Source organism: Micromys minutus (assembly GCF_963924665.1).
Source record: "Micromys minutus genome assembly, chromosome: 15".
In the NCBI taxonomy this organism is placed as follows: Eukaryota; Metazoa; Chordata; class Mammalia; order Rodentia; family Muridae; genus Micromys; species Micromys minutus.
Genome location: NC_137984.1, coordinates 55161332 through 55187965, shown reverse-complemented (window position 1 = coordinate 55187965; position 26634 = coordinate 55161332).

The following is a 26634-nucleotide window of genomic DNA, read 5'->3' as shown; positions in this document are numbered from 1 at the left end:
CTTTCAGAATGTTGTGGAATTTTTTTAGTAATATCTGAACAGAGGGGTATATAATATTTAAGTATTTGACAAGTTGAATAAACCTGTTATTTTTCATTTTTGCAAGATTGTATTAATTAGGGTTTTCTAGAGTCACAGAACTTATGGTAGTCTGTATAGTAAGGTATTTGTTGGCAACTTAACAGTCTGTAGTCCAACTCCCCAACAGTGGTCAGCAGCAGCTGTGAATTGCTCAGTCCTACAAGGCAAGCAGGTGAAGAGAGAGCCTTCCTTCCAATGTCCTTAAGTAGGTCTCCAACAGAAGGTGTGTCCCAGATTAAAAATGTGTACCACTACTCCTGGATCTGGGACTTGCTTTGTCCCAGATGACCTTGAACTCAGAGATCTCCTTGCCTTGGTGTCCTGGGATTCACACCCACTATGCCTCAAGATCTCCAGGTCAGAAACTTGAATCTCCCAGCCTCAAAATCAGGATCACAGGTGAGCCTTCCAGTTCTGGATTGTGGTTCATTCTGGATATAGTCAAGTTGACAACCAGGAATAGCCACTGCAAAGGTACACCACAAGGAAAAGCAGAGATGCCATTTATGCACTAAGATGTGCATGTAATGAGTTTTGTATTTGTTGACTGACTTGTTTGGTTTTTCTGAGACAGGGTCTCATTGTGTCACCTAAGGTGGCTTCACACTCTGCCTGCTTCAGCCTCGGGAGCACAGCAAGTTGTATGTCACCAGCTATAAGTGTTGGCCAAAGAACTCAACTTCTTGATGTCATCCATCCACAGGCTGCAGCCCATAATGGGACCTTATAGGAAAGCCTATTTCATTTTCTTAAATAGACTTTAAAGTACAAAGGAACAACTACAAATGCCTACATTGATACACTCTAAGACTGATTCTCAGGCACAGTGAGTGGTGACCACCTTTAATCCCAGCACTCTGGAGGCAGGGGCAGGTGGATCTCCGAGTTCGAAGCCAACTTTGTCTATGGAACGAGTTCCAGGACAGCCAGTGCTACACAGAGAAACCCTGTCTTGAAAAAAAATAAAATAAAGTAAGCTTCATTTTCAGTAGATTGTTGCTATTCTAAGCCCAAGCAACTCTTTACATATGAATTATTTGTCTAATTTTAATGTGAATTGTATCTTTCAGTTATTATGAATGTTGCTGTGGCGGTTGGACTGACAGCCTGTGCTCCCCGATTGTTTAAATCACTGTATGTTAGTGTAAAGAGTGACACAGAGAGGATGTGGTGACAGAGACATGGCAGAGTGAGAACTCCAGCACCTCAGCCCCTTGGAACCTGCACAGCCTTCCTGGGTGACCCTCAAAGGGACATAAAGTGGTCCGTGTGAAGATGATCATGGATACAGGAAATGGCCACCAGACTTTACTCCCCTCAGCTATTTGTGGCCTAGAGACTGCTCCTAGACAGAGACAGCTCCTACGGAGGGGCAAACTGCCTCCTGTTCTGCTGTGTATGATACCCTACCTCCCCTTCCTGTTCAACTGTCTGTGACACTTCCACCTCCCTGTTCAACTGTAACGCAGCAAACATGCTGCTCTTCCAGGGTACTGGGGTGTCTCCATTTGAGAGCACAGACCACCCAATCCCAGGTCTTAAATCCCTCATCATCCCTACTCAGGGTTCTGGGATGCAAGCTGTGCAAGGCCACAGGAGACTAGACTGTTTCTGCCATTTTGTGTGTCATAGAATAGTTTGTCTATTTCTTTGTAGCTACTAGCTACAAAGAAAAACAACAGAACCAACCATATGAAGTTTATATTTTCCCCCACTCTTTATTTTCTTAAAGGTATACTTCACTTATTTTTGGTACTTATACATGGGGGGGGGGGTAGGAGGGGACGCAGAACAATTTGAAACCTTCCTTTTTAGACATAGTACAGACTCATTCTAGTTTGTTAGTCATTTATTGCATGCTTGGGGTGGTCTTTGTGAGTGGAGTGAAGGACAATGTTCTGGCTTAGTGTGTTTAGCTCACTTCATCCTGCAGAGCTCTTTCACCTAAAGCCCCCTGGCTTGCGGAGCAGACATCCTAAGTGGGTGTTCTGGATAAAGGAATGTTTCCATCCTCTGTTGACAGTGCTTCACAGCAACTCCGCTGCAGTCCAGAAGGCAGGGCAGAGCTGTGGTGCACTCCAGCCGCCGGAGCCTTGGAGTGCTCAGAACACAGGTCCCTGCAGAAGGCTGGGGGAGATGTGGTCGTGCACGGCAGAGAGTGTCCTTATGCTTTTTCCAGTGGAGTGGGGTTCCCTGAGGTAACTAGAGGTGTGATGGGAAAAGCAAACGGAGTTCTTTTTCACCTGCATGCCAATGTGGTGATTGTCATAAATCCAATGAGAAGTGCATGCCTGTGGTTATAAAGGAATGTGCTTAGTTCACAGAATAAAAAGGCTTCTCAGTTAACTCAAAGACTAAATCCAAAGATTAAAATTCAGAGAATGAGGAAAAGAAAACCCAGAGTAACAGAATTTCACGGAGGCAAGTATAGATGGCTAGAATATGGGTTTAGGGATCATGCTCTGAAAACAGTTCAGTTTTACTCCAAATTTAAAGAAAAAAAAAAATCCTTCAAAGGTCAGGAGAGTTAAAGTGCTATAACTTAATAAGAACGCTACAAAACAAGACTAGAACGCTTGTAAATTGTTCTGCTTTCCTTCATGTGTTAGATGAGACATTTGTTGGTTGGCACAGAGACTGGGTATGTATTCCTGGCTGGCCCGTACCCAGACTGTTCTCAAGCTCATGGAGAACCACCTGCTTCTGCCTTCTGAGTGCTGAGATTAATGGTGTACACCTAACTGTTCATTAGGTTTTTTGTTTTGTTTTAATGAGATGGTGCCTCACTATATAGCTCTGGCTAACCTGGAACTCATTCTGTAGACCAAGCTGGTTTTGAACTCACAGAGATCTACTTGCCTCTGCCTCCTGAGGGCTGGGACTGAAGGAGTCTACACTGCTGCGTTCAGCTTGTTTGTTAGTCTTTTCAGACCGGGACTCCCTCACTCTGCTACCTAGGCTTGCCTTGAATTTAGTGTGATGCTATTCTTGGTTGTCAACTTGACCACATCTGTAATTAACTGAAATCCCAAAGGGATGTGTACACCTGTGAAGAACTTTTTCTTAATTAAATCATTTAAAGTGGGATAAATCATTTAATCCAGGTCCTTTGAAGTGACAGGAAATAACTTTAGTCCAGATCTTTTGAGGTTGGAAGATCCACCTTTCCCCACACCTTCTGATGGCAGTCTATGTGAAGAACACAGAAGGAAGTTTGCTCTCTGTCTGCCTGCTAGCCCTTACTATGGCAAGAGCAGCACTAGAGCCTACTTCTTCAGGACTCTGCTGTATACTGAAGACCATCTGAGACATCCAACCTCAACAGCTACTGGCTTTGTTTCTTTTTTGGACCTTCTGTTAGTAGATAGGCATTGTGGAACTGCCCGGACCACTCAGGTAAGTCAACAATGCCTGCAACCCATTCTAATATATACCCTCTTTACATATATACATGCATATGTAACTATGTATGTATATGTAGGTATGTCTATGGGCATTCATACACATAAGGCAGGTATAATGCACATCAATTTAACTGTATCACTCCAGAAAACAGGCAGATCTCTGTGAGTTCCATGCCAGCTACAGAGGGACACCTTGTCAAAAAAAAAAAAAAGCAAATCTCTACATATGAAAATGATTATTTGTAATTTGATATTTTATAATTTTATAATGTTATGTGCATAAATGTTTTCTGACACGTAAGTCTGCACACCATAGATGTACCAGGTGCCCACCTAGGCTAGAAGAGACTATCAGATCTCCCGGTACCGACGTTACTACAGACAGTTGTGAGCCACCATGTGGGTGCTGGGAAGAGAACTCAGGTTGTGTGGAATAGCAACGTGCTTTTGAACTGCTGGATCATCACTCTGACCCCTAAATTAGTGATTCTTATGGTGTGATCAATATAATTAAAACCTTTTATACATTTTTATTATAGTCTTATTTATTTTGGAAGGCATTGCTACAGAGCACACTTGGGGATCAAAGGACAATTTTGAGGAATGGGTTTTTGCCTTTTACCTTGTGGGTCTCTGGTACCAATCAACTCAAATCAAGCTGATTGAAAGGGCCTGAACCCACTAAGCTATCTCACTGACCCATTAAAACCTCTTTTAAGAAACTGTTTAAGGGTTTGAAATGCCTTAGTGATTTAGAATTCATACTGCCCTTATGGAGGGGCCTGAGTTGGCTTCCAGCAACATGCCTGACATTTCACAACTACCCTGCTCTGGATTCTGCAGGCCCTCCTACTATGAACACATACTACAAGCAGACACACACACATACACATACACACACACACACACACACACACACACACACACACACACATATCTCATTTAAAAATAAAATTTAAAACGTGTTTGAGGTAATAAGGTTGTGATTACTGAATATTGCTGTCTGTGCTTTTGGCCTCCACCCTTTGTCTTTGCCAAAACACACCTTCGATTCGTTAGCCCCTCAGAACAGTTTGGCTTTTTTTTTTTTTTTTTTTTTTTTTTTTCATGCCCAGTCTCTCATTTAAATTTGTGCCCATCTTTTAAAAAACACTATGTAAAATATATCACAGAACATAAAATGGGCCCTTTCAAAGTTTACAGTTCTGTCGGGGTCAGTATGCTTGTGAAGTTGTACGGCCACCTCACTCATTGGATTAAAGAACATTCCATCATCCCTTCAAACCCAGTCCCACTACCTGTCACTCATCAATATTCTCCCTGGATTCTGGCCACCACGACTACTTTCTATGGATTCTCTTAATTATTTCAGGGTCTTCTCACTAGAACATGCTTCAGTAATTCCTGCCATTTTACAACTGAACAATATTTGGTTGTTTAGATACAATTTTTTTTTAATTATTTGAGGTTTCTTCCTAGTTGTACTGTGAAATTAATGTGTTTTATTTTAGGTTCTTGAACCTCTAGCAGATTCCAGTAACATATTTCCTATAATGATGGATTTCTATAATTCTTCCCAGATATAATTTTGTTGGGTCTGAGAGCAATTTCTTCTTAGCTAATTATTAAGGAGTCATTTCTTCTGGACTGAGTGATTTCTCTAGCCTTACAGAAAAGTAGCAGTGAGCCAGGTGGAAGTTTGCAACTTCTTAGCTGAAATCAGCTTTAAAGAAATCACTCTATTTTTATATCCTGTTTCATTTTACCCCAAAAGATTTTTTACAAAAGTAAGAAATATCCCATGTGCATATTTTTTGAGTGAGAAAAACCCATGTTAATATGTTTTAATTCTCTCTAGTGAAACAGAGGAAGGGCTTTTAGCTTTTGCCAAAGTTAGCAACTCATATTTATAAACTGATTTAAGGAGCCACATTGAGAGGTTCCCCTGTGACATTGGTTTCCACTCATGTGACTCTGGTAGCCACTAGTATCTGAGCATTCCTCCCTGTACCTGGACTGGTGTTCTGGTATCTCCACTTACAACTGATCTATTCCTCATGAGTCCCATTCGTTCAATATCCTGATACTTTTAAACTTCTACTCAGTCATTTTTATGATCTATATTAAAGAAAAAAAAACATTTTGGAGTCTATCTCAATTTCACATCTCCTGGCCCACATCCCTTCTCCAGGCACCACATACTCTTCATTTTAATAATGTAAGATAATTTGCCTCCCTTCCCAGCCACTCATGAGACCTCTGCCAGGACTTGCTGGGTGGCTAAATGCAGTTCTAACTTGTCCAGCACTGAATGTGGCTAATGACATAAAAATAGTTTCCACAGCCCTTCTGTCTGACTAGACGTTCTGATTCCACGGAGTGGCAAGAGTAAGATTCTCATGTGGACACTTTTTAAACCAACCCATACACTGGAATCATTTAGTAGTTGTAACAAAATATAAAGAATAAACAAATAAAATGATTCCTGACTTTATAGGTTTTGAATTAATTGCACTGAGATCTATAAAATCTTGCCACATATCCACATGCCTATGGTCACTTGGTCTTTGACAAAAGAGCTAAAAACATTTCATGGAAAAAGGACAGCCTTTTCAACAAATGGTGTTGGTTCAACTGGCAGTCAGCATGCAGAAGAATGCAAATCGATCAATCCTTATCTCCTTGTACAAAGCTCAAGTGTAAGTGGATCAAAGACCTCCACATAAAACCAGGTACACTGAAACTATTAGAAGAAAAAGTGGGAAATAGCTTAGAACACATAGGCACAGGGGAAATTTTTCTGAACAGAACACCAATGGCTTATGCCTCAGTCCTTCTTAGAAGGGAGAACAAAACACTCACGGGAGGAAATACAAGGTCAAATAGAGGAGCAGGGATTGAAGAAAAGATCATTCAGAGACTCCCTCGCCTTGGGATCTACCCCATATGCAGCCGCCAAACCCAACCACTGTTGCTCTTGCCAAGAAGTGCTTACTGGCAGGAGCCTGATATAGATGCCTCCTCAGAGGCTCTGCCAAAGTCATACAGATACAGTTGAGGATGCTTGCAACTATCAGACTGAACACAGGGATTCCAATGAAGGAGCTAGAGAAAGGACTGAAGGAGCTGAAAGGGTTTGCAACCTTATGGGAAGAACAACATTATCAACCAACCAAACCTTCCAGATGTCCCAGGGACTAAAACACCAACCAATGAGCACACATGGAGAGACCCATGGCTCCAGTTGCATATGTAGCAGAGGACAGCAGTTTCTGGCATCTATGGGAGGAGAGGCCTTTGGTCTAGTGAAGGCATGCTTTCCCAAAGCAGGTGGAGAGGGTGATTGGGAGAGAGAGCACCTTCATGGAAGCAAGTGGGGAGGGGGATGGGAGCATGGGGGAAAGGGGATAACATTTGAAATGTAAATACTGAGAATATCTAATAAAATAATTTAAAAATTTTTGCCACATGATTCTGATGCACAGTAAAAGTTAACATGCAATTTTTCCACATCCTCTTTCCTGAGACTTCTTCACTGACTGACATTCAAGAGAGTTGAGAATATTACATTCATATAAAAAGAGGGCTGGAGAGATGGCTCAGTAGTTAAGAGCACTATTTTCCCTGGAAGAGACCCTGGTTCAATTCCCAGCACCCACATGATAAATGGTAGCCATTCTTAATTCCAGTTCAAGGCATACATTATACACAGATATACATGCAATCAAAACCCTCATACACATGGAATACATTTTTAAAAGCCAGGAAAGAAACCTTCAATCTTCTGAAGAGTCATTTGTAGATTCTTACTTCCCAGCTGTGTCAGCAGCTGCAAAGAAGCTCTGTGCTTCACTTCTCAAACCTTCAGTTTTAAAAAACATTCCCAGCACATTGAAAGAGTCCCATACTGTGACCAAATGCAAGCAGCTTGTGGAAGTCAACAAAATACAGCAAAATTAAGGGTTGGGGAATTACACAGTCTTCTCAGGTGATACAAAAAAAGAAAATCTGAAAAATTCAAAGCATGTTCCTTTAAAAAAATATAACAAAATAAAAAGCCTAGGGGGCTGGAAAGATAGCTCAGCTGTTAAGAGAGCCTGCTGCTCTTCCAGGGGATTAGAGTTCAGTTCCTAGCAACACATCATATAGCTCATGACTTTAGCACTAGGGGATCAGACACCTGCTTTTGTCCTCTGCCCCCCTCTGCAGGCACACGTGGGAGATACAGACACCTCCCCTCCTCCCCCAACACTTCAATCAGTCAATCAATGGATGGATAAATACCTTTTATAAAAACCAAGTGTGCTGCCGGTAACCTTTAAATCCAGCATTCTGGAAGCAGAGACAGGGGATCGCTGTGAGTTTAGAGCTAACATGGTGAGATGCTCTCTTCTTTCTACCTGAAATAAACGAGTGAATCAAATAAAAAAGTAACTAATGATAAAAAATTAAAAACAAACAAAAGGTAAATCAAAGACACAAGAATAGAATGAAATTATCTCAACACTGCTATTTGTAAATTACCCACAGCAAAAATCATACCATGTTAAAGATTCAAAAGATGCAAAATTTTCCTCCAAGAGGAATCGTGCACAAATGTTTGCTTTCGACACTGATATCTAACATGGTGTTCAAAATAGTAGTCAGATCAACACTGATATCTAACATGGTATTCAAAATAGTAGTCAGAGGGTTGGAGAGATTGCTCAGTGGTTAGAGCCCTGACTGCTCTTCCAGAGGTCCTGAGTTCAATTCCCAGCAACCACATGGTGGCTCACAACCATCTGTAATGGGATCTGATGCCCTCTTCTGGTGTGTCTGGTGACCGCTACAGTGTACTCACATACATGAAATAAATAAATAGATATTTTAAAAGAGAAAAATAAAAGAAACACTAGTTAGAGTGATTAGATACAACAAATAAAAAAGAGGATGTGAAGGAAATTTCTGAAAAGAAGCTGTACTTTCTGAACCTTCTACAAAGTTGACTGACAAATTAGAGTTTCAGTGACTGTTCAGAGGTTGGAATGTTGCAGGTCCAGAACCTAATTAGAAGTTATAATTAGGCTACTTTTAGCCTTCTAAACAGCCATTCCTTGTCCAACTCTACATCTAAATTAACATTCTGGGACTAACAAATAAAACCTTTAGGATATATTAGGTTATCAAGACCCCAGTTTCCACCAAAAAAGCTATTAAAGCCATCAGACAACATCAGAAGCCCAGGACTGAGATTCCAGCCTAAATTTTGTTTTCATCTTTCTGCTTAAGGTCTCCACCAAAGTATCTGACATGCGCCTTGACTTAAGACTGTCTTTGTTACTGTAAAAATTTCATCACATTATTACCATGTTAAAACACGGAATTTGAGAGCAGTTTAAGATGTTCCTAAAGCCAGTTACTCATGTTTGACGTCAGAACAAACTCTTTTAGTCCTTTGAAATGAGACCCGTTTCTTTTGTTGATGATATCTAAGTTGAAAAAGAAAAAAAAATTGTCTCTGTTTGTGAATTTTTTTTTTTATAAGAAAACAAGTTTCCACCAAAAGAAACCACTTGCACATTGCTCTGGTTAGTTTTTCCTAATTTGATTCAGACCTAGACATACTTGAGGAAGGAAGCCTCTGTTGAGAAATTGTCTCTATCAACTGACCTGTGAGCACGTCTGTGGGGCATTCTCTTGATTAATGATGGATGTGGGAGACCCAGCCCACTGTGAGCGGCCCATCCCTTAGACACATAGGAAGTGTAGCCATGATCTCTGTTTCAGTGCCCCAGGTTCCCACATTGGCTTCCCACAAAATGATAAACTGTAACTGTAAACCAAATAAAATAAGCCCTTTCCTCCTCAAATTGGTGTTGGTCAGAGCTTACTGCAGCAACAGAAATGGTCAGCCTGAAAAGAAAATGGTGTTATTAGTTCTATTTCAATAGCAAGAGAAATTATATGCTTAGGAAATGAGACAATCTGTATAGTGACAATTACAAAACACTTCTTAGGAAAATTAAAGAAGAAATAACTATGGGGGGAGCGGCTGGAGAGATAGCTCAGTATTTTAAAACTTTCTTTTTCAGAGGCCTTTGATACAGCTCCCAGCATCTGTAACTCCCCTTTTAGGGGATCTAGGGCCCTCTTCTGACCTCTTCAGATTCCAGGCATGCACGTGATGTACACATATACATGCGGGCAAAACACACACACAAAATAATAACAATAAATAAAAACACATGTGTTTAAAGTTTTAAAGACAATATCAACACAGAATAATAGGGTGTATTTGTTATGGCACTCCTGATCCCTGGGGAAAGACTCAATCCAATTAGAATTAAAAGATTTAACCAGGCATGGTGGCACACACCTTTAATCCAGTCACCCAGGAGGCAGAGGCAGGCAGATCTCTGTGGGTTCCAGAACAGCCAGGGCTGTTATACAGAGAAACCCTGTCTTGAAAAAACAAAGAAATAATAATTTAAACATTTATTCATTACTGCTAGCAGGACAACAATCTGTGAGACAAACTTGAAATTGGAAAAAGAGATGAAGAAAGGATTTTTTAAGGGGAAACCCACAAGAAGACCTTGAGTATCTGCACAAGTGAGCCAGGAGCTGTTCTGCTCTGTCAAGATGGGATAGTCAAGGCTACCTCAAAATAGTCCTTGAATGTCTGCATAAGCAGGTTACAGAAGTCAAGGTTGCAGATAGTCATGTCATAAGAAGTGGATGGTCCAAGCTGTACATTTCTGGATAAAGATCACTAAGTTATGTGTAACTTAGGGACAGCTAGTTGGCGTTTGTCTCTGACTCCAATATGGATGCTTCGAGTAAGTTTCTTTAGTCATCAGGAATTTGTGAATCACATGTTTGATAGAGAATAAATAAGTAGAACATACAAAGAATTTCATAACTCAACAAAAATACCAGCATTCTTACTCAAAAGTAGTCAAGGGATTCAAATTTCTCCAAAGATCTACCAGTGACCAGTAGGTATACCAAAATGTGCTCAAGGTCATTAATCATTCAGGAAATACAGGTCAAAAGCCCCATGAGGACAGCGGGGTGGGGAATGCCTTTACACCCAGCACTGGGGAGCAGAGGCGGAGGCAGGTCTGTCTCTGTGACTTAGAGGCTAGCCTGGTCTGTATAGGAAATTCCAGGCCAGCTAAGGCTACTTAGTGAGACTCTGTATCCAGCAACAAAAACAAGAACACCAATAAAATATCATTTGATACTTGTTGGAATATGAGGAGAACAGAAAGGACGACCTGGTGAGGATCTGGAGAAACTGGAGCCTGTGTGTGGCCTCACAGCGGGAATATAGGCAGTGTGGCTCCTGAAGACAGGCTATAGTTCTCAACAATCAGAACTATATGGCTGTCTGATGACGGCATGCTGCACTTAGGTGTAGCCCCAATATTTGAAAGTGAGGTCTTGAACTATGTGTCCACTATCTTCCATAGCTGCATCGTTCACGTGCGTATTTACTTCCGGATTTTCAAGGAAGCAACCCCCCCCCCCCCCAGGTGAGGGAGAACCAAAGACTTTCAATAGAACGGTGGTTCTCGAAGCTCCTGATGCTTCACCCTTTAATACAGTGCCTCGTGTTGTGGTAACACCCAACAATAAAATTGTTTCGTTGCTACTTCATGACTGTAATTTTACTACTGTTACAAACCGTAATGTAAACATCTGATGTGGACTCCAGTGAAAGGATCCTTTAAGACCCAAAGGGCTTGTGACCCACAGGTTGAGAACCACTGCGACAGACTCTTACTCCGCTTTAAGAAAATCCCAGCACATGCTACAGAAGAGTTAAATCCCGAGGCCGTGGTGCTATGTGAAGTAAGTCCCTCGCAACGCTGTGTGATTCCACTGACTAGCCCAAAGCACGGAGACACACAGTAGCGTGGTCTCTGGCAGGCGCAGCTGCGGAGGGCAGCGGAGAGAGGTTTCACTGTCCCAAGATGAAAGGGATCCGGAGATGGATGGTGGAGACGGCGCGCAGTGTCGTGGACTTAATTCCATGGTGCAGTGCATTTGAAGAAGGCGAAGATGACGCAATTCAGAAACGACTGGAGAGCAGGTGCAGTGCGGCACACGCTTGCAACCCCAGCAAGTCAGAGGCTAAGGCAGGAAGATGTCAAGTTCCAGGATAACCTGGAGTAGTGCACAGGGAGAGTCTGGAAGAGGTGTGTGTGCAAGAGAAAGAAAAGAGAAACAGAAGAAAGGAGATTCCAGATGAGGAAGCCGGAGACTTGTTGGGAGGCCATAGACCCTGTAGCTTTATAGCCAAGTGGCTGGTAACGACCCCACCCCCACCCGTTTGCTCTTCCTTTGCTCACTTCTCCTTTTCTAGTCTTTCTCTACAGTCATGCTTTTCAGAGATCGAACAGTCCAAGCTGAGAGCTGAGTGCGGTGGTGCATGCTTCTGACCCCAGCTCAAGGTCAACCTGGTGCACACTCGGAGAATTCCAGGCCATTCGGAGCTACGCAGTGAGACCCTGTCCGAAGTAAATAAATAAATTAAATTCCAAATTAAATGTAGTGATTGTGAGGAAAAAAGAGAGAAAAGAAAAGAATCACCAGTCAGCCACTGGCAAAGCCTTTTCCGTTTTGATTAGCCTGCTGACTTTTCGGTCCCCAGGGCCTGGTAACTTAATCATGTCCACACAGGGACAATGAGGGAACAGAGTGATCTATTTTCAGATATATTTGAATTGAGATTTCAGTTGTTAAAACCATTTACCTTACTAGGTTGTCTGAGGGCATAAGTTTATGTGAACCTTAGTGACATGGAGATTTTTATTATCACAAAAATGGGGATGTTTTCCACATGATGGTTTGAAACCTAAGAGAGGATTGTATCAAAGTATTGTTTGTGACTTAGAAAATGCCTGATTCACAAGCGATTGCTGACCCGTCTGTAAGGTCCTTGTAGGTGCCTTTCCAGATGCATAAATTTTTATTTTGTACCTCAGCCGAGGACATTTTCATTATCCCTTCTTCATACATAATCGGACAATTACAGCCTCACAGCAAGTTTTTTTTTTTTTTTTTTTCCAATTCAGTTAGTTCCTCTTGTCCTGCACTCGCTAAACACCAGAGGGCGCACATCCTCAAGTATCACTTGGTGGAACCTTGGCGCTCCAGGATTTGTCTTCCGGATTTGTTCCAGCACCATCTTTTTGAGGGAACACTTAACTGGGCCATTGCTAACAGTCAAAGCCTTTTCTGGTGTCTGCCTTAACTCACCACTGGACCCCAGGGACAGAAAGTTAAGGTAACTCAGTAGAAAGTCTCTCTTTAACAATCAACTTAAGCAGCATAGTCCTTAACAGAGGTAATAGTCTAGCATCTCTTCTTGCTGACTTTTCTTTGTGTTTGGAAAAACAGAGTGTCTTCAAAGCTAACGAAGTGAGCTGGAATGAAGAAGGTGCTTGAAAAGGGCAAGAGGCAGAGTGGTGTGTAATTACAAAGTGCTTGGGGTGGGGGATGTTAATAAACCCACAATTTTACCAAATCGTCGAGTAAGTAATCCGTACATGATATTACTGAGAGTATTTTTTTATCCTAAAAAGGCATGTTTCATTATGTGTGTGTATAGAGAGACTACCTTGTGTGTGTAGAGAGAGAGAGATTACCTTGTGTGTGTGTGTGTGTGTGTGTGTGTGTGTGTGTGTGTGTGTGTGTGTAGAGGTCAGAGATTACCTTGTGTATGTGTGTGTAGAGAGATTACCTTGTGTGTGTGTATGTATGTGTGTGTAGAGGTCAGAGATTACCGTGTGTGTGTGTGTGTGTGTGTGTGTGTAGAGGTCAGAGATTACCTTGTGTGTGTGTGTGTGTGTGTGTGTAGAGGTCAGAGATTACCTTTTGTGTGTATGTATGTGTGTGTAGAGGTCAGAGATTACCTTGTGTATGTGTGTGTGTAGAGAGATTACCTTGTGTGTGTGTGTGTGTGTGTGTATGCAGAGAGATTACTTTGTGTGTGTCTATGTATGTGTATGTAGAGGTCAGAGATTACCGTGTGTGTGTGTGTGTGTGTGTGTGTGTGTGTGCAGAGAGATTACTTTGTGTGTGTCTATGTATGTGTATGTAGAGGTCAGAGATTACCTTGCAGAACCTGGTTGTCTCCTACCATTCGGGTTCCAAGTATCAACCTAGGGCTTAAGAATTGATAACAAGTTTCTTTCTTTACTCCCTGAGACATTTTATATGTTTTATTATTATGAATGATTTGTTAATAAAATCACATTTATTCTTATACTTTTTATGTTGATAATATCTAATAAAACATTTTATTGTCTATGCCTGTTAATATTTATGGAGTGATCCTAAACTATACATTCAACACCACTAAGCAATCATTGTCCCCTTATAAAATATTATGCTTACTTATAAAGATATTGAATTTAAAACAGAAAACAAAACAAACAAACAAACAAACAAAAATTCAATGAAACAAGGCCTGGCAAATGGCTTAATCAGTAAGATTACCTGCTGCCAGGGCTTAAAACCTGAGTTCAGTCCAGGAGCCCATACTGTCTGGAAAAAGATGAAGATAGAGTAGGGGCTGGGGGAAGATATGCTCCATGGAGGTGCCATGAGGCACTGAGGCGAGGGGGAGGCCTCTGGGGGACCAGCCACACGACTGTATAGTACAGAATAGAGTTTATTCAGGGCATGGAGAGGGAAGTTAAGAGGGCAGTAGGGGCAGAGAGAGAAGAGGGGAGTAGAGAAGCAGAGGCTGGTTGAGAGAGAGTGGGGAAGGGAATGGGGAGAGGAGGGGCAAGGTGGGGAGAGCAAGGGTGAGAGGCCAAGAGAGCAGGAGGGGGCAAGCAGCCCCTTTACAGCACAAGGTCACCCAGAGCATTCCTGGGTGTTGCCAGGTAACTGTGGGGTGGGGTTTACTGAATTTCAACACACAGAAAAAAAAAAAGTTGTTCCCTGACCTCCACATATGCGGTGTGACACTTATGCACTTACACATCGATCACACCATGCACACAAATACACAAAGTGTAACTTAAAATAAAGGAAATAGCCAGGCATAGCACATGCCTTTATTCCTAACACTTAGAGGACTCTGTGAGTTCAAATCCAGTCTGATCTACACAGTGTGTTCCAGGACTACATAGTGAGACACTGTCTTATAAAGCAAAACAAAACAAGTAAATGATTTAGGAGGAAATATCAAAACACAAATACATAGGCATAGTCTCTAATACCAAGTAAGAATATTAATGGTTTTCCTTTGATTCAAAGTTTGTAGGATTCCTCAACCTACCTCCAAGTTACTTAGGGTAAAACCCAGAGCCTCATGGGTACTTAGAAAGCACATTAGTGTTTTTATCTATTTTGTTTGTTTTCTTTTTTCTTTCTTTCGGTTTTTTTTTTTGTTTTGTTTTGTTTTGTTTTTTCTTTTCTGATACTAGGCCTCACTGTGTAGCTTTGGCTATCCTAGAATTCCCTATATAGACCAAACTTACCTTTGACTCACAGAGATCTACATGAGGGGCGATGGTTGGTTGTTTTTTGAGACAGGGTTCTGCCTGCCCTGAAATTCACTAGGTAGAGGCTTGGCTTGAGTGTTACTTTTTGTTTCTTTGACAAATGTGGTTAAATTTAGTTAAGGGAGTATTTTATTTAGGCCTCAGGGGATCAGAATAACTTCTTCATTCAACACAAATAATCTTCACTGTTTAGAGTTTTTATGTTCAGAATTCTGTCAACTGTTTACAAACAAACATGGGAGGGATTTTCCTAGGAGGGCAGTGTTATAGTGGATGGTGATGTACCACAGTTATCATTTAAACACAAGGAAGCTTTACATCAGAGTCAGGTACCTGTAATCTCAGCGCTAGGGAGGCCAGACACAAAGTGAGGCAAGATCGGCTCTCATGAAGAGTGTGGGGTCCTCAGCACTGGACTATTATTTTTGCTGGTTTTATGATTGGTGCATAAATAATGAGCATGTATGCATCATGTTACCAACCGTTGTACTTCTCAGCTGTGTTAGAAACAGCTGAGGCACCGTGTTCCTTACTTTGTTAAAGGTACAACTACCACAGAAATTGGTTCAATAATTTAAAAGTCCAAGATACACACCAGTTTAGGAGACAATGCACGGGTTGTGTTTTGTTCAAAATTGACACAGGAAATTCCAAATTTTTAGTGTATGTGTGTAGATAGATGATCTTGCAGCCTTTTGTATTAATTCCAGTTCACCAAGAAGGGCTGCCTATTCACGTACTCATGAAGGTGACTTCATTTGGACCTTCCCAATTTAATTAGTAAAATAAAGGCGAGAGCCGGTGATTGGGCGGGGAAAGGGAAGTGGAGAGAGAGGGTCAGAGGTGAGGGGAGGGGAGAGAGGGAGGACCAAGGAGAAGCTCCAAGATGGAAGTCTATAGGGGTGAATTAGATCCAGGTGGGCTTTATTGGCCTTAAGTAGCTTTGAACATTTAAGGATTTTATAGGTCTAATATCTCATATAGAAGGGCAGTTTGTATCTTTGTCTATTTGACAAAATCTTATTGTGTAGAGGGTTTGTGGATTGAGAATTGAATATATAAACCTGTATAAAAAGCTATCAGGCCTTAGAGTATGTGTTGGGATTTGGGCTAAAGGAACACCCCGGGACAGAGGCTGAAGGGCAGGCAGAGTGAACCGGCAGGGAAGAAAGTCGTGCAGAGAGAGTGAGACCGTGGGGGCAGCTTGGACCAAGCGACAGAGAAGTGGCACCCTCCAAGTGAGACCACAGGAGCCAATAAAGAGATAACCAATCCATTTTTTAATGTTTACTGCAACATATGTGTAAAATTATTTCTAAGTCAAATAGCTAAAAATCATTAAAGAGTACTGGATACACAATATTTTCTAAACTTCACTTCTCCAACTCTACCCCACCCGGAAATCAGACTCCTTATCTCTCAGTATTAATATCCCTATCTAGGGACAGCATTAGAGTACCTACTTTTCAAGTTTGCTTTCTGTTGTTGTGATAAACACCAGGACCAAAAGCAATTTGGAAGAGAAAGAGAATATTTGGCTTACAATTTATCACTTCCCATCTTTGGGTAAAGTCAAGACAAGAACTAAAGGTAGGAACCTGAAACAGAAACCAAGGAATTCATTGCTTTCAGGCTTCTGTTCACGTTTCTTTTTTAATACCACACAGGCCCACCTGCCTGCCATACTTTGTACAATGGGCTGACCCTCCGACACTAATTAACAATAAAGTAAAGGCCCCACAGAGAACTCTAGCTACCAGTTTGAATGAAGGCAGTTCTTTAGTTGATGTTTTCTTTTCCCAAGTGTGTCGAGTTGACAACCAAGACTAGCCATCAGTTTACACACGTGTGTGAAATCCGTTGGAGAGGTATTGTGAGTAGAAGAAATAAATAGCCTTTGGCATCAGACATCTTTCTTCCTGCTCCTTTATAGCATGATCTTGAACCTCAAGCAAATTTTGTAACGTGCCTGGCTCTCTTAGAAGTCATCATGATTATATTTACCTCTGGGAATGACTTCCAGACACTAAATGAGGCCTCATTTGTATGATACTCAAGTTCTTATTTCCTCTCTAGCAGCAAACTGGACAAATTTACAATAACTTCTTTTGTCATAATGATTTAGAATTCCGGGTTATTCAACAGTAACTGGCTTCAGAGAAAGTTCAGTATTATATGAGAAACAAAGCACGTATGACATAGAAACACTGAGGAGGAATTGAGGTTGGACGGCAAAGGGTGGCATCTCCGGAAATCCTGAGCCCTGAGTGATGAGCCAGTTAAATATCTGAAGCAGGATTAAGCCTCCCAGGTCTAGTTGAAAGAAACAGAGCTGGGAGGTGGGGAAGAGACGTGGGCTGAGGGCTGCCTTGAGAATGTAAGTCTCCAATTTCCTTGGTCTTAGTGTCTACGAGTTCAAAGAGGACATGGCATCAGAGCGCGCAGAGTTTAAATTTAATCAAGGAAGCAGGAACACGCTCTTTAGAACAAGAGCAGACGTCTATTTCTCTTTGTCCTGCCCCAGTGTGGGCACTTCCAGGTAGGAGCATGTTCTTGGAAGCCCATTTACCCAGAATGTAGACAAAGTATACATGCGAGGTGTGAGTGTATGTTTAAGCCATGTATTAACAAGAGGTGTAGGCTTCTCTACTTTTGACATTTTCAGCGGGGGAAGAAGAATCTGGCACACATACATGCTTTCCTGCAAGGTATGAGCTCCTGAAACCAGTTGAAAATAACCCAGCTAGAATCACCCACTCCTAATTATGTTTGTTGTTGTTTAACATGATTATTATTTTTTTGGAGGATTTATTTGGTCTTCCCTTCCCAGAGCTACCTTTCTGCCTAATAACCCACAGACCATGGTTAAGCTTACCAACCTGCCTGATGCCATGTGTGGTGACAGGGGTGGAGACAGAATACCCATAAGCTAAGAGATGGTAATGGCTACACAGCACAGAGGTAGCATGCAGAGCGTGAGCATGATACCTGCAAGGACTGTAGACACAGTGTTCGGGAGGCTAGCTGAAGAGGTAGATACAGAACAAGAAGGAAGGCGAGAATCACGCCCAGCCCCCGGGTCTTGACCCATGTCTTGGTCAGCTTATTTCTCCAGTGGTACGGCTGGAAGACTTCAGGGTAAAAGAGTTGGCTAGAGGCTGTCTCTGCATGAGCTTATAAAGGAGGGGGTCTGAACAAGATAAAAGAGATTCTATTTAAAAACAGTGACAGAGCTTCCAAAACCCCCAAAGTAATTGAAAGAATACTGTGGTGGCTTAAATAAAATACTTTCTGAAATTGGAATCCTTGGTTCCTAGTTGATGGTACTGTTTGGGCAGGTTTAGGAGGTGTATGACCTTGCTGAAGGAAGTATGTCACTAGAAATGAGCTTTGGGAGCTCAAAGCCAGGTGCCACTCCCAGTGCACTGTCTGCCTCCTGCGTCTGGTTTAAGAAGGGAGCCCTTGTCCCCAGACAAGCCATCACGTCTGCCCACTGTCCTACTTCCCCACACAGTGATGGATTCTTCTCGAGGACTATAAACCTCCAAGTAAGCTCTTTTTCCTGAAAGTTTCATGGTGGTTTTTGTTGTTGTTGTTGGGGTTTTTGTTTAGTTTTTTTTCCGGTAACCTAAAAGAGCAGAGAAAAAGACAGGAAACACAGAAGTAAAATGAACACAGAGTTAATGGACTGTAACACAAATCAGGATGGCTGGACCTCTCAAGTCTTTGCAACAATTGTGGGCTTTGGTAAGACAGAGATTTCCCTGGAAGACAGGTCAACACTGGAAGGAACTTGTTCCCATTCTTCATGCTGTAAGACTTTCAGAGCAATGGCTGGTGCCCTTTTAAGAGATTATCCATTTTTAAAAACAGTTCCTTTAGGAACCCAAGGTCAGAAAGTGTCCTTTTGGCTGTCATAGCCACAGGCTAAGGCTGCCATTCGTGGTGGAATGGAACACTGGACAACAAGGAGCCAAGGGTGTGGTGGCAGCAGGCTTGTATCAGACAGAGATAGGAGAAGGGAAGGACTACTCATCTTCCGCCGCCTGGGGGATAGCTCAGCTACTAAATTTAAGACTGGAGTGTAATGGCTCTGAGCCTTAGCTTTGGGGGAGGGAGGGGGCTCATGCACTGAGAACACATATTTATCACTCCCTGTGAGAATGATTCTGTACTATAGGAAACTGATGCCCTCCCACAGCCACATCCTCCCAGCAATGTGTACAAATCACAGCACAGAAACACAAAAACATGAAAAATGATAGCGTGCAACTTCTCCAAAGATCATATTACCCCACCTGGATTTGAAGATACTGAAAGAAATAAAATTCACAATAAAGATATCCAAACCTTGCTGGTGAAAATGGCCACCAAGGTCAACACAGATACAAGCAAGCAGGCTGACTTAGTTTTTTTCTATTGCTGTGATAAGGAATATGACCAAAAGGGGAGGAAAGAGTTACAATCAGTCCATACTGAAGGAAATCCCTGGCAGGACCTGCTTTCTAATATGAGCCTCCACCTGGCGTGGTACCGCCCATGGGGGCGGAGCCTCCCATAGTAATCATTTGTCAAGAAAAGATCCCAAAGACTTGTCTACATGCAGGTCAATGTGATGGAGATATTTTCTCAATTGAAGTTTTCTTTTCCCAGATAACACAGGGTTGTATCAGGTTAAGGAAAACAAAAAACAAAACAAAACAAAACAACAACAACAACAAAAACAGAAACTTAAAAAGCTAACCAGCACACAGATGAACTGAATTCAGGATTGGGAGAGGAAAGTCAGCAACAAAAATTAAGTCAGGGGGCCTATAAGATGGGAAAAGGCACTTGCTTCCAAGCTTAACACATTGAATTAAGTCCCTGAGACCTACATGGTGTATAGAACTGACTCTTGTAAGTTTTCCTCTAACCTGTACACTCATGATGTGGCATGCACGCTCACATGAGTACACTAGACATATAATAATTTAATGTATTTTTACAAAGTTGTAATATGGATAAAAAAGTCAAGATCATGAAAGAAGACTCAGCAACACATTGAGGTATTTACAAAATACAGATGTTAGAACTAACATCCTCAGTGGGGACTGAAGAGACGGCTCAGCAGTTAAGAGCACTCACTGCACCAGGCAGTGCTGGTGTATGCATTTAATCCCAGCATTCGGAATGCAGAGGCACATGGATCTGAGTTTGAGGTCAGCCTGGTCTATAAAGTTCCAAGACAGCCAGGGCAACACAGAGAAAAACAAAAAAGCAAAGCAGAAACCAAACAGAAGAACACTCGCTGCTCTTAGAGGCCCGGGTTCAATACTTAGCACTCACGTGATGTAACTTGCTGTAAGCTGTGCTCTTCCGGCTTCCTCAGGTACCTCAGTCATACAGTGATGGCATGTGCCTTCAATCCCAGAGGGAGACGGACTCAGGCAGAACCTCTGAGTTCAAGGCCAGCCTGTTTTCTAGACCAAGTTGTCCCAGGATAGCCAGGACTACACAGACAAACCTCGTCATATATATATATATATATATATATATATATATATATATATGTGTGTGTGTGTGTGTGTGTGTAGTTTTATAAAAACACAGAGACCACCATGTAGTTTTCTAAAAACATGTCAAAAAAAAAAAAAACTACAATGAAGTAACTGGAGATAGTTAATTACTAGAAAAATGAGGTTATCTAAATTATGAGAAAAATATCTGCCAACTATACATTGAATTGGTGTTCATATCTGGGACTTAAGAAAAATGACAGAAATTAAATACTAAAAAAGTCCAAAGTATATCTATCAGTATATAGGCTAATAAACTGAATTGCCAGTAATAAAAGAGAAAATAAATATTATTTTATATATTTATCAGTAAATATTTGAAAATGTGTCAATGGCCTGAATTAGCAAGAAGATTCAATTTGCTGGGAGTGGTGGTATAGAACTCTTATCCGTATATTCTGGAGGCAAAGACAGAGGTAAAAAGATGTTTGAGTTATTAAGTTAAAGACGACCCTGGTCCACATACCAAATTTTATGTCATAATAAGACTCTATCTGAAAGAAAAAAGTAAGGAAGGAAGGAAGGAAAGAAAGAAAGAAAGAAAGAAAGAAAGAAAGAAAGAAAGGAAGGAAGGAAGGAAGAAAAATTACAATTAAAACTACTTTGAAATTCCATTTAAGAATAATTATCTTTTTGTTAAGAAAGCTAGAGAAATGACTAGCAGCTAAGATCACTAGTTGCTTCTCCAGATGACCAGGGTCCAAATATCAGAACCAACATAGCTATTCAAAACCATCTGTAAATCCTGTTTCAGGGGATCAGATGCCCTCTTCTGGCCTGTATGTAAGGGCACCAGGCATGTATCACAGACATATGCAGGCAAAACACCCATATACATAAAAACAAATTAAGTTTTCTTTTCAAAAAATGAAAGACATGACTAAATAAATATCCTGACAAAGATTTAGGGGATGAGGTATCTTTGTATCTGCTAGAGAGAGTTTAGACAGTTACAACCACTGTAGAAATCACTATGTGAGATCCTCAAAAGTTGAAAACCCTAAGACCCAGCTATGACACTCTCAGGTATATATTTAATCAACTCTAAGCCAACATATCACAGAGATACTTACGTATCCATATTTATTATTGCACTATTCAAAATATCCAGGACACAAAGCAGCCTAGATATGTATCAACATGTGGACACACTAATTGTGGTCTATATACACACTGGAATATGATACCAACATGAAGACAAATGAAATGCCAACCCTCTGAATATTAGTATAAGAAAAATTAACCAGACTCACAAAGACAAATACTTCAGGTTTCTCTTCTAGGTGCAACCTAGATTTAAGACACCCCACCCCCAATTCTATATGCATTTACACGTCTTTGTTTGTAAATCACCAAAGTAGAAAAGGATCGTTGGAGAGAAAGAAGAGACTTTTAAGGTCTGTGGGAAGCAGAGCAATCAAATGCCTGTGATAAGAAAGCAAACATGGAAGCCTCTGGGGAGGAAACGCTAGCCAGCAAAGGTTGGCAGCATGGAAGGGGCGGTGGGGGCAGAGGAAGGGTGAGAACAGAGCATCATAGCGCATGTGAAGAGGCCATGTGAAATCTACCGTCCTGTATCTTAATTTAGGGGCTGGAGGGGTAGGTAGGTAAGAACTCTCGGAGAGCGCCCAAGTCCAGTTCACAGCACTCATGTTGGATACCCACAACTGATACCTCAGGGCTCCAGCACGGATGGGCAGATGTCCGCACGCAAGCATTCCCACAGACATGCAAGTGAAAAGAACACAAGGAACGTCTAAGATGTCACACAATTCACTTCTCTGCCGCTATGGGCTGTGAGGAAAAGATAGAAGCTAAAATTAGGATTAGAAGTGGAAAGGCAGCAAGCAGTTGCTTGCGGGGCAGAAGCAGACCCTAAATTTAGGGGCCTGTTTTCTCACGCTCCGTCGTCTGAGTGAAAAACAGAAATGCTAAAAGAGTAAGAAAATACTTTGGAGAAACAAAAAAAGAAAGGAAGGGAGGAAAGAAGGGAGGGAGGGAGGGAGGTAGAGAGAGAGAGAGAGAGAGAGAGAGAGAGAGAGAGAGAGAGAGAGAGAGAGAGAGAGAGAGAGAGAGAGAGAGAGAGAGAGAGAGAGAGAGAAGGAAATGGTTATTTACTTGTGGGGGAGGTTCAGAGCTGCGGCAGCAGGCGGGTCTCCAGATCCCCGATATGAGTCCACAGATCAGTCAATGAGCCATTGCCATGGCCTAGGACTGAAAAACCCTTTGAAAGCACTGGGCTCTTCTGAGCAGAAATGATATCTTGTTTAGGACTGAGGAAATAAGGCTTGTCAACTTTCTGGACTTTGAAAGGTAAGTCTGGGTGACAGCAGAGTCTCCTGGGTGCATCTGAAAGGTGACATTTAGAACGGTGAATCTCCTAACAAGCAGATTTCCATCACTGATAATGCTAAGCAGATTTTGATCCCTTGTTTCCAATATGCTTTTTTACAATGACTTTTGTTTTCTAAAGTTGTTTCCAAGCTACGGTGTATTTAGATTACAGACCAATTTGTCAAGTGAATTTTTAAAATTTGTATTATTAATAATTTCTTATCTAGTTGTCAGTTTGTTACAGAAGGTTGCTCTGTATCCATTACCCAAGGTGAACTAAAAACAAACATAACTGTGTTGCTTGTTTTGAACTAGACTTCTACACTAAAAAACATCTTTATTGCACTGAAGGTTTTCTTTTGGTTTATGTGTTTGTGTGTTTGTGTGCATGCATGAGTTTGTCAGCAGCACGTGAGTGCAGTATCCGTGGAGGCCAGAAGAAGGCATCACAGCCAGCGGAACTGGAATCATAGACTAGGAGGACCTGCCATGTGATGGAACCAAACCTGGACCCTCTGTGAAAACAATTAAGTGCTCTCAACCAGAGAGCCACCTATCCAGCCACAGTGACTTGAGACTTTAGATAAAAGACCTCATTAGACTTCAAAGAAGAAAAAAAAAGCACATTTATGAATCCTGAAAGAAGAGTATTCCAAACAGAAGCAATACCAACTCCCTAAGGTGAGACTAAGCCGTCCAGTTTAGCAACAAGAGAGTCTGAAAACCTTGGAGCCAGACCGTGGCTGAGGACTCTCTGGGCCCTGAGAACACCAACTTTAAGAGGTCGGATAAAGAGACTGGGATAAACATTTGAGTGATAAGTAGGAAAATATGTAGTTGAAGAAGAAGAGAGAGAGCGTGTGAAGTGTGAGTGAAGAGAGTGTAAGGTGTGTATGGAGTGTGTGAGTGAAAGGAGAACAGGGATGTGTATGAGTGTGGGCGTTCGAGAAAAAAGCACAAAGAAGAAAAGCAGACTGTGCAAAAGAATGCAAAGTGTGTGCAGCCTCAAGCTTCGGGTGAGCGAGCAAGAGAGAAAGAACAGAGAGAGAGAGAGAGAGAGAGAGAGAGAGAGAGAGAGAGAGAGAGAGAAAACGAACTTGTGTCAAGAGTGAAAGTTCATCTTTCCTGACATGACCAACCCAGGAGCAGTGGTGTGAAGGAGGGAAGTTCATACTGCTCTAGGCACAACATATTCAAAGGGCAGAAACCAGGGACCAGGTAAATGCGCTCAAGCACCGCGTTTCCTGGTCTCTCTGAGTCTAACTCAACAGCCTTCCGTACAGTGAGCAAACCATGTTTGAGCATTGCTATTCTCATCAGAATGACCACAACACCACGTTTATCCAACCAGCTCCTCAGTAAAAGCTGAGAACGTATCACTGTCTCTCTGTGGATACTCAGCCTTTCCATGTAATGCCCAGTGACAAACTGGGCTGGAAGAGAAACTCATCAGCTATTTCCTTGGTTTGGGGAAGCATTGCTGTAAGAAATGCTTTTAAATGTGCTTTCAAAAATGTGCTTGAAGCTATAATTTGGATTAAATTAAATTGTTAGCATATCCTATTTCTTAACTTTAGGCCTTTATTTTTTTATAGAAATTACTTTTGTGTGAAGCCACAAGAAGAGAGAAGTGAGAAGTAACTTCGTTTGTGTGTGTGCAGTAAGTTCACTGTGGCATCTGGCAAGTGAAATTAGGATTCAGTTTGAATGCTGGTACTTGGCAACTCAGAATCGATCTAAGAGCTGGGTCTGTTACATACCACTCTGACCAGTGAGAGGCACACAACCGTTTGTTAGGCTTTTGAGCAGCTTTATACTCCCTTGGATATTATATCCAGATTCTGAATATTCTCTTATTTTTCTATGTATTCAAAACCCTATGATGCCCTTCACTCTTCTTCCTTCCCAGACTATGAGCCTCTACAGTTCAGTCAAAACATAATCAGCCTGAGTGTAATTAATTAGTGAAAGCCCTCTATAAGAAGGGAATAAAAATACTTGGGGTGTCAATAAGAAAGTAGACTTCGTGTCTGTGAACCTAGAGTGATATCCTCTCTGTCTGTCTGTCTGTCTCTGTCTCTCTCTCTCTGTTTCTGTTTGTCTCTCTGTGTGTCTGTGTGTCTGTCTGTCTGTCTGTCTGTCTCTCTCTCTCTCTCTCTCTCTCTCTCTCTCTCTCTCTCTCTCTCTCTGCTTTGCTCTCTACTTCTCTGTTATTTCTTCTCCCCTCTCTTTTCTTGTAGCCGAATCTGGCTCTGAATTTGTATGTCTCTCAGCTGGCCTTTTACAGGAAATCCTTCCTCAGTTGCTCATTTCTAGGATTATAAGTGTGAGACACCCCAGCAGATTCTCAACCAAGTAGATAGGGAAGCTAGTCAGAGCTTTTATGCCTCAGTCTTTCCTTTCTTAGAGGTGATAATGCTGATGGGTTGATCGATTTTCAGATAACCAGTCCCTTCTCCTTCACAAGGACCACAAAAGAAAAGTCCTATAGTTTTACAGAAGACAAAGAACAGATGTTAAATTATCTACTGAGTCACAAACCCTGTGTAGCAAACCAGGATCTGATCCCAGATAAGGTAACTCAAAATTCAGTTCTTGGCCCAGCAATGGCGTGCCCTTGACTATCATAAATGGGCATGTTCTGCACTGTTCAATGGTCATGTCAGAACAGCTTCAGCACTTAAAAAAAGTAATCTCCTCTCATACAATGCATCACACCCACAGCCCTCTCTCCTCCCAGGACCCTCCCCCAGCTCCACTCTCTCTCTCAGGCCTACTCTTGAGTCAACTTTCAGGCAACGTATGAAGATTGGGACCTGGGACCAAGTCTGCTGGACTTGGGACCTAAGGACATGAAAGAATGGTGCAGGTTACAGTCTCACGTTATAGATAAACTTACTTCAGTTTCAGAGTACTTTTATACACAAATGGAATAAAGAAAGCAATGCACCAAGGAAGGTTGTTTGAAATAGGAAAACATGATCAGGATGCGCTCACCAGAGTCAGTTCTATAGCTATGTTCTGATACCAAATGAGAACAAGCGTGTCTTATAAACTGAATGTAAATGTTTGTCACAGGACTCATGAAAACATGTCCAAGCAACAAGTCTCACTTCTGCCTTTTTATCTGGAGCCTCTCAGTCCCCCCAGAGCAATGTTCACCTTGAGACACTCATTTGCCTCTGGGTGAACTCAGGAGTGTTCACACCTCCTCCATTTTCCTTAAGAAAAGAGCAGGCTTCCCAGTGATACCAACCAAATAAAGCACAGTAAGAAAGACAACTAAGACAGACACTAGCCCGTATATCAAGGCTGGACAAGGGAACTCACAAACAACACAATCACCTCTGTTGTAGTAAATATTATTTGGGAGTTTCTACTGCACCTTAGAAAATTTAGTTCCCAAGTAAAAGACACAAAACCTTAATGTTTATAATAAGACTTGAAAGCACTAGATCTGGGCAGGTACCAGCCCTCTGAGCTCTTTTGTCTACTTCCCTGTCACTATCCCTGAGATAAAACTTCCCACAATCCATCTTGGCCACTCCTACTCCAACTGACTGGCCCTCATGGCCATTTTCTCATCATCTGCCTTATCCCATGGTATCTTCTCCTTTCTCCTCTGGTCTCTGCTCATCATGGTCTGTTTCAGGCCCTAAGACCAAGAACCAAAGTCCAGTCGACCTCTCTTCTGCCCATCTATAGGTTGTAAGAATCTTTATTCAACCAGCAATTTTAAATATTTTTTAA